Source organism: Aulonocara stuartgranti, assembly GCF_965226115.1.
Source record: "Aulonocara stuartgranti genome assembly, chromosome: 11".
NCBI classification, from domain to species: Eukaryota; Metazoa; Chordata; class Actinopteri; order Cichliformes; family Cichlidae; genus Aulonocara; species Aulonocara stuartgranti.
The window spans coordinates 16714315-16722394 of record NC_138947.1 but is presented as its reverse complement, the minus strand read 5'-3'; the positions used below and the strand labels follow the sequence as shown (position 1 = coordinate 16722394).

The following is an 8080-nucleotide window of genomic DNA, read 5'->3' as shown; positions in this document are numbered from 1 at the left end:
TAAAAGACATAGGTTCATAGTCAAATGTTGAGTTTATCATTGTTATCAACTGTTGTTCATGTTTTCCTGGTAAAAATTAGGTGTGAAGTGGAATGTCTTTAAGTAATGCAAATACTCGGGATTTGTTAATGTCACAGACATCAGATAACAGGAAATGATGACGTGGGCTAAAGCAGGAACAAATCTAGATAGAATATGCGTGACTCCCTAATGTGTCAAGCACGTAGCTTTAGTTGTATAAAACTGGTTCTAACACTCCTGTCACAGGTACAACTTCTCATGCAGATGAGGAAGAGACAAGTGTGGCACAAGGTAAAGACAAGTTTCATATTTCTATGAGAACAAACATAAAGTTTGATATATATAAATCTTTAATATTTATATTTTTTATTTTGTGATTGCTTTTTCCTCATTCTTGGTAGAATCTCTGATTTAGGTTTCATCAAAGACGCACCATGAGGATGAAAGGATGTGTTTTTATTTTTGTGATCATGGCAATTTCTGAAGCATTCTCCTTAAACCCAGTAAGTGATTAGTTGCATAGTGATATTTCAGAAATTGTGAATATCAATATGCAAAGAGAACTTAAAGAGATTTTTTAAATTATTTGTCTGGTTTGTTTTGTAATGAAGATGTTTAACAATCATATTGAATATTAAATATCAGCTACTAACAATGACTTTGTTTTTTCAAAAAGAAAAGTTTTAATTTTGCATGTTGACCAACAAGTATGGAGTGTGTTTTCTATCAAAGCTTAAAATGTAAAAAAAAATAAAATAATAAAATGAAAAATAAAAAACATTTATTCACAGTACTGTATAAAGTATGTTAAATGATGGAACATTTATTTTAATACTACTTTGATATTTTTACAGAATGGACTAGAAATAGTGGGTAAGTTCTATTTTTTTAATTTTCCACTTTTATTTGATGAAATTCATTTTTTTTTAAATATTAAAAAAAATGTATACAAAAATACCTCATCTGTTTTTGTAGATGTTGGTGAAGTGAAGGACATTCCTGAAATAAACAAGGGTAAAGTTCAACATCTACTTATAACTAAACCTTTTTATAAGGAGATTTTTGTTCTTTTAGCTTCATGCAACTGTACTTGAATATTAGTGACTTGTTTCTAATTTTTTAAATTGTATTTTAGAATTTTTACATGATGATATTTTGGAGGTGAGTCTTTGTTATGAAGATAAAAATGTATTTATTCTAAAAACATCTGTGTGCATAGTAACTTACTGCATTATGTCACAATATACATGTTTCTTATACTTTAGCCTATAGGCAAGCAGAGGAGTACCATCATTAATGAAAACATCCTGTGGACATCTCCAGTCCCCTACCTCTTAAATAATGACCTTGGTAAATATGTGTTTTCTTACAAATACACCTGAAAGAAGTCTTTATTTCTTTATTTCTATGGGAATACATCTTTGTGATGTCATACCGGAAAATGCATTTTTTCCCCCATGTCAGCTGGACTCTTTTGACACATAGAAGCCACATAATGAAAAAAAAAAAAACAGCAGCATGTGCGAGTGCACAGAGCTAATTTAATGGAATAGTTTTGTACCATCCAGTTATGCAAAGTAACCAACCGCGCCTTTGCTAAAACCGGAAAAAATGTTTATAACTGTATGCTTTAGCGCCTTAGAGCAAAATGCATGGGCAAGGCAAAGGACCTTTATTGGTTGTCTAAAATATCTTCTTCTTTTTTAATCTCTATAACACAACAATGGTAGACATTGATTCTAAAGGAATCATTCTGAGAGCCTTTGACCAGTTCAGATTGAAATCATGCATTGACTTCAAACCAAGGGACTCTGAGGACTATTACATTTCTGTCAAACAGTTAAATGGGTATGTTTTTTTCTGCTCTTTGTTGTTGTTGTTGTTGTTTTTAAAAATAAAATTTCCTACTTAGCTGCAATTAGCATAAATATTCTAAAAATGACTATGCTGATTTTTCAATAAGACTTTTTGTTCCTTTAGTTTAATTTGTGATATATACAGGGGTGCACATAAGTCCGCAGGTGCGCATACGCAGTCAATATCAAAGACGCACACCAGATAAGAAGGTGCAACGCACGTTTGCGTGCATAAGATTTTCTGGAGGAGGACAGACATTTGTTTAGAACTCTTAAAGATGTCGAAGAAGCAAGCTCCTCTAAGCAATTACTTTGGTGTTCCTCCACCTCCGAAGAAATATCAGACGGAGTCCGAACCGCAAAAGAAGCGTGTATTCTCGGAAAAGTGGTGCCGGTAGATTCCACTCTAGCGGACAAAAACAGGGCCTTTTATATAATATAAAAGGACCTGTTTTTCATGGGATATTCTGCACCACATCTCTGTGCATTCATCATTTGTTTGAAGCCATCTCACCTTCTGCAACCACTTTTTCCACATTTTGTCACATTAAAGCCACAAACATGAATTAATTTTATTGGAATTCCACGTGAAAGACCAATACAAAGTGGTGCACACGTGAGAAGTGGAACGAAAATCATACATGATTCCAAAGATTTTCTACAAATTGCCCATTCTTCTTTGCAAAACAGCTCCAGCTCAGTCAGATTAGATGCACATTCACCCAATGTATATACTACATATATATATATATATATATATATATATATATATATATATATATATATATAATGTTTTTCCTCTACACCCCCTCAATTTTTTTGCACATGTCGAGGAGCGTGTCAGGCTACATTTCACTGTGTGTTATACTTGTATAACTATGCATGTGACAAATAAAGAACCGTGACCTTGACCTTGACCTTGGACAGCATTTGTGAACAGCAGTTTTCAGATCTTGCCACAGATTCTCAATTGGATCTGGACTTTGACTGGGCCATTTGAACACATGGATATGTTTTGTTTTGAACCATTCCATTGTTGCCCTGGCTTTATGTTTAGGGTCGTTGTCCTGCTGGAAGGTGAACCTCCGCCCCAGTCTCAAGTCTTTTGCAGACTCCAAGAGGGTTTCTTTTATTTGTAAAAAATGTTTGGAATCATGTATGATTTTTGTTCCCCTTCTCACGTGTACACCACTTTGTGTTGGTCTTTCACGTGGAATTCCAATAAAATTGATTCATGTTTGTGGCTGTAATGTGACAAAATGTGGAAAATTTCAAGGGGGCCGAATACTTTTGCAAGCCACTGTATGTGCACCCCTGGATATATAGTTCTAACCAAAGAACAAGATGAATACTGTGAAATTTTTATGAATGGTTATGTTTTTGTTATTCCTTCTCTGATTTATTTAATTGTGATTTTATAGATTACACTAAATAAATTACAGAATACATAACCAGTTATGGGACAAATATTCATCAGTGTTCTGCCTTTAATTTCAGATGTTGGTCATACATTGGACGAATACTTTCCAATGGACAGGAACTCTCCATTGGAATAGGCTGTGGTTACATTGCCATTGTTGAACATGAGTTTCTTCATGCTCTTGGCTTCTACCATGAACAGTCCAGATATGACAGAGATGATTATGTGACGATTAACTCTGAAAACATCCTAGAGGGTTTGGTTAACACTTATACTAATTATAACAATGTTAATGTCTTTGTTCGATATTTCTATTCAAATACTTATCTTAAAGCTGTATAAAGCAGTCTGCAAAAATATAATAACCACTCTGAAATGGTTAAAATAAAATCATAACTATTTAATAATTTGAGATAGAGTCATAAAATTAATGAAATCACTATAGTGAGTATACAAAATATTTCCTTTTATGATTTGACCTTCTCTCATATTATCAAAATATTTTCAGTTAAGTGTACTGTATCTGATGTTTGGCTTTTATATATGATTTTTATAGCTTACAAGCACAATTTTAGAATAGTCGGCAGTGATGAGAGCACCACCCATGGAGTCCCATATGACTATTTGTCCGTGATGCACTATGGCAAAGATGATTTCACCAATGGCAATGGATCTACAATTACCACCAAAGACCCCAAATTCCAGAATCTTATTGGTCAACGAGTGGAAATGAGCACTAGTGATGTTCAGGAGCTGAATCTACTCTACAAATGCAGTAAGTGCTCAAAGATTATGGGGACCAGCATCCAGTTTTAGGAATACTCTGGGATTACTGGTTAAAGTTACTAAGGACACCGTGAGAATATATTGTGCCCTTAACCAATAGAAAGTAGCCGTTTTCTTTGTCACACTTACATTGGTAAATAGTTTTATATTGTTTTTAGAGTTACTACGCGCATTTAAACTTAGTAGGGCTCTTTACTAGGGGTTTTTACTTATATTCACGAGGCCATAAATTTATATATTATTGAATTCCAAAATATCTATTATGATCACTTTTTGAACTGGCACAATGATCAAGTCTATTTGTTTTAAGAAAAGTTCAACAAGTCACAATTATGATTTGAAAATAATTTAAACAGACAACCATGCTCATATTCGCACCTATGGTCAATTTATAATCAGCAAATAATCCCACTCTATTTGTTTAATTCATACAAAAATCAACATGCCAGGATTGCTATGTGTCAGGCTGCAATTTCAGCAATATCACGGGTACTCCAATAATCAACTTTCTGTTGCTCATTGTCAGTAATTAACTAAGCCTAAAGTGCTGAATGTGTGTAGAAAATTGCTCACACCGACACAATTCACTGACTTGAGATGACAGTTTTGTGAGTTGACAATTTTGCCTTTTCCCTCCAACCTTCCTTGGAAAAAAAAACCTTGCACTTTTAATTGATCTCTACAGGCTCATCCATTGCCTTTAAGATGTACTGTGGCTTTACTAATGGGACCATGTGTCAAATGAACCGCTGTTCAAAGAGTGGCAATGGCTGGGAAATGGTAACTGGTGTTTATGGTGGTCCCAGCTCTGACCACACCAATCTGCCCAGTGGAAATGGTAATCAAGGTAAGGTTTCAAATATTGCATTTTTTATTGCAGTTTTTATTACAGTTTGAAATGGAAAATCTAGTTTTCCAACTCAGCATTATTAACATCAAAAGTAAGCTGCCAGCAATAATAATAAATACTTTTGATACTTAAGATTTAATGATCTGATGTAAGATAATTTTGAACTGTATTGTAGGTCAGGATGCGGGTTACTTCATGTATGCTAGCACAGAATCAGGTCAGGAGGGAGACTCAGCCTGGCTGGAGACAAAGAGGATGAGTCCCCAGAGGGAGTGTCATGTTCAGTGTCTGCAGTTCTACTATTACCACAATGGGAGCCAGACAGACGAACTTAACATCTGGATCAGAGAGTTTCAAGATGAATGGGACTCCACAGGAACTCGCTACCTCATGGGACAGATCAGTGGTAATGAATCATTTGCGTGATTATTTATGATGATTTTCTCCAGATGAAGTATAAATGTTTCACATTTCACATTTTGTCATGAAGACATACGTCACATTCACCTATTAATCTAAAAATTCTCCCTCCAGGTCCACCGACATCTCACTGGACTCTCCACCATGTTCCTCTGAATGCCACCAAGCAGTTCCAGGTGGAGTTTGAGGTTCGTAAAGGAGCAGGAAACTCTACAGGTGGCTTCTCTATTGATGACATCAATCTATCAGAGCTCGAGTGTCCAGATGGAACCTGGCAGATTAATGATTTTGAGAGATTTTGGAACAGTACTCATACTCCGGCCCTGATATATAGCCCAAGGCAGTATTCCAGTGAGGGCTATGCTTACCGGGTAGCATTATATCTAAGGCAGACAGATTTTGGAGTATATGTGCATCTTGTCTCTGGTGTCTATGATGACCAACTGAAATGGCCTTGCCCACAAAGGCAATTTACTGTCCAAATGGTGGATCAGAACCCCAACATCCAGCTACAGATGTCAAGCCAAATGAGTCTCACCACTGACCCAAATCTGCTCACCACCACTGGTACGTTTGCAGAAAAATGAAGTAATGCTTAAAAAATCTACTAACTAAATTATTGACCACTATGTTACATATGCTTTCTATAAATAGGTGTTCCCTTTTGGGGCAAACCTCGTGATGTTGGAATTCAAATTGTTGATGAGAACAATGAGCTCATCTATGCTAATAACCTGTATGGTAGATATTATTTTGCATCTTTGGAAGACATCCAGTCGAGAGATTACCTCAAAGGAGGGAGTGCCATTTTCATCTTCAGTGCACAAGGCAAATTTAAATAATTTCATTCCTAAACTTATATATTGTACTTGAAACTTTTACAACAGAAATGTATGAAACATTTCAATCATTTTACACATCATCAAAACCAAGTTTTCTATGATTATTTTAATTTCTTCATTCCAATAGATCTCACACCTCTAGTTAATGGAAGTTCACTGCCTTGTCCTCAAGTAAGAACAGTAAAAATTACACATCCCCCTGGAGACCAGGATAAAGGAAACTGCTCATCACAGTAGGACATATTATTAAATTACAACTCATGTGAAGATACAACATGTCATATGAAACAATATATATGATGAGAGATACTGCAATTTTCTCATGCATTTTTGAGCACCTTGCAAGAATAAGTGTGGTTGCTAGATGTAAAAGTTAATGCAGGTGAAACTCTAACAAGTTTTAATACCCCTCTAAAAATGCTTTAACTTTTACAGGATCTCACCCACCTCGATTCCTACCTCATACACAACAGATGGCAGGTACTGCAATGTTCTCAAACATTTCCTGATTTTTAATAAATAGAAAGTGTTTCTTTCAAACAGAAACACTAAAATTAACACTAAAAAGTTTTAACATACCTGTTAAGAAATGCTTTGATGTTTACAGGATCTCAACCACCTCGATTCCTACCTCATACACAACAGATGGCAGGTACTGCAATGTTCTCAAACATTTCCTGATTTTTAATAAATAGAAAGTGTTTCTTTCAAACAGAAACACTAAAACTAACGCTAAAAAGTTTTAACATACCTGTTAAGAAATGCTTTGATGTTTACAGGATCTCACCCACCACAATTCCAATTCCAGACACAACAATCTTCTCAAACATGTTCTGTTTATAACAATGTGTGTGGACATGAAAAATGTAGATGTTATACCAATGATAGTGTTCATCACAAAAAGCTCTGTTTAAGAATAGTCATCATTTGTTGCAGTTTGAAGCCCACATAGATTTTGCACAAACACAAAAGCAGTGATATCAATTCAGAATTTCTGTACTTATCATGAGCTTATCTATACATGACTTATTTAATTATTTCCTGTCTTTCTGCAGTAGCACTTTCTCTCCTGGTATGATGGCCTCTCCTGTCCTCACCCTCCTGCTAGCACTGATGCTTTTTATGCCTTGATGTGATCTTGATCATCCACATCTGGACTCGTTACATGGACAGCACCAAGGACTCTGCCAGATTCATTTTAGATATTTTTTTATTATTTTAGTGTATTGATTCATTTTTCATTTATTATAGATTTTCCTAATATAGCGATTTGTTTTTTTGGTGCAGGAACTTTTCATTGTAGTTTTTGTTTTTAAAATAATCATTTGCAACAATATTTTTGTTTGTTTGTTTGTTTTCTCCACAATATAGAGAATAAAACTAAATAAAGCAAGCAAAAAGTGAAATGAAAAGTATGTAAAATATCTATCTATATCTAAGTTTAAAACTCCATTTAACTAATATTAGTCTTTAATCATATGATAGTTTTGTTTACTGCAATTTTCAATCACAAGAAATCTACATGAGTTTGACGTTATTAAAATGTAGTGAACAAAAATATACTACAATGATTAGCCACAGTGTGCTTTCTTGGTTGTTGGTGTATTGATGTTTAAGAAAACATAAAATAAAACCTTTAAATCAAAAACATTCTTGGTCCTCTGTTTTTTGTGTGTGTGTTGCTTGAATGTAAAAAGAGATCACTTGGAAGAACTGAAAATAATTTACTAGAGATATTAATTAATTTGGCGTTTTAGAGTCCAATGATGGCAGAATGGAATCCCAGTGGCAATACGATTTAGGAAAGAATCCCCCAGGGTCTAGACAGGGGAAGTGGTGAAGAAGAAGATTGAGGCTTGGATGGACCTCAGGCAAGGTGACGATG

General features: G+C 34.8%; 1 pseudogene across 1 annotated transcript; it reads left to right on the top strand.

Annotated features, from left to right (window-relative positions):
• The first annotated feature begins 279 nt into the window (after nucleotides 1–279).
• Nucleotides 280–7326, top strand: LOC309717227 (meprin A subunit beta-like; annotated as a pseudogene). Its single transcript, XR_014280711.1, has 17 exons — nucleotides 280–312; nucleotides 437–524; nucleotides 876–890; nucleotides 997–1035; nucleotides 1157–1182; nucleotides 1287–1371; nucleotides 1752–1869; nucleotides 3375–3553; nucleotides 3854–4072; nucleotides 4769–4930; nucleotides 5109–5339; nucleotides 5468–5920; nucleotides 6008–6181; nucleotides 6323–6428; nucleotides 6631–6675; nucleotides 6975–7025; nucleotides 7254–7326. The product of XR_014280711.1 is annotated as a meprin A subunit beta-like (transcript).
• Nucleotides 7327–8080: the final 754 nt, after the last annotated feature.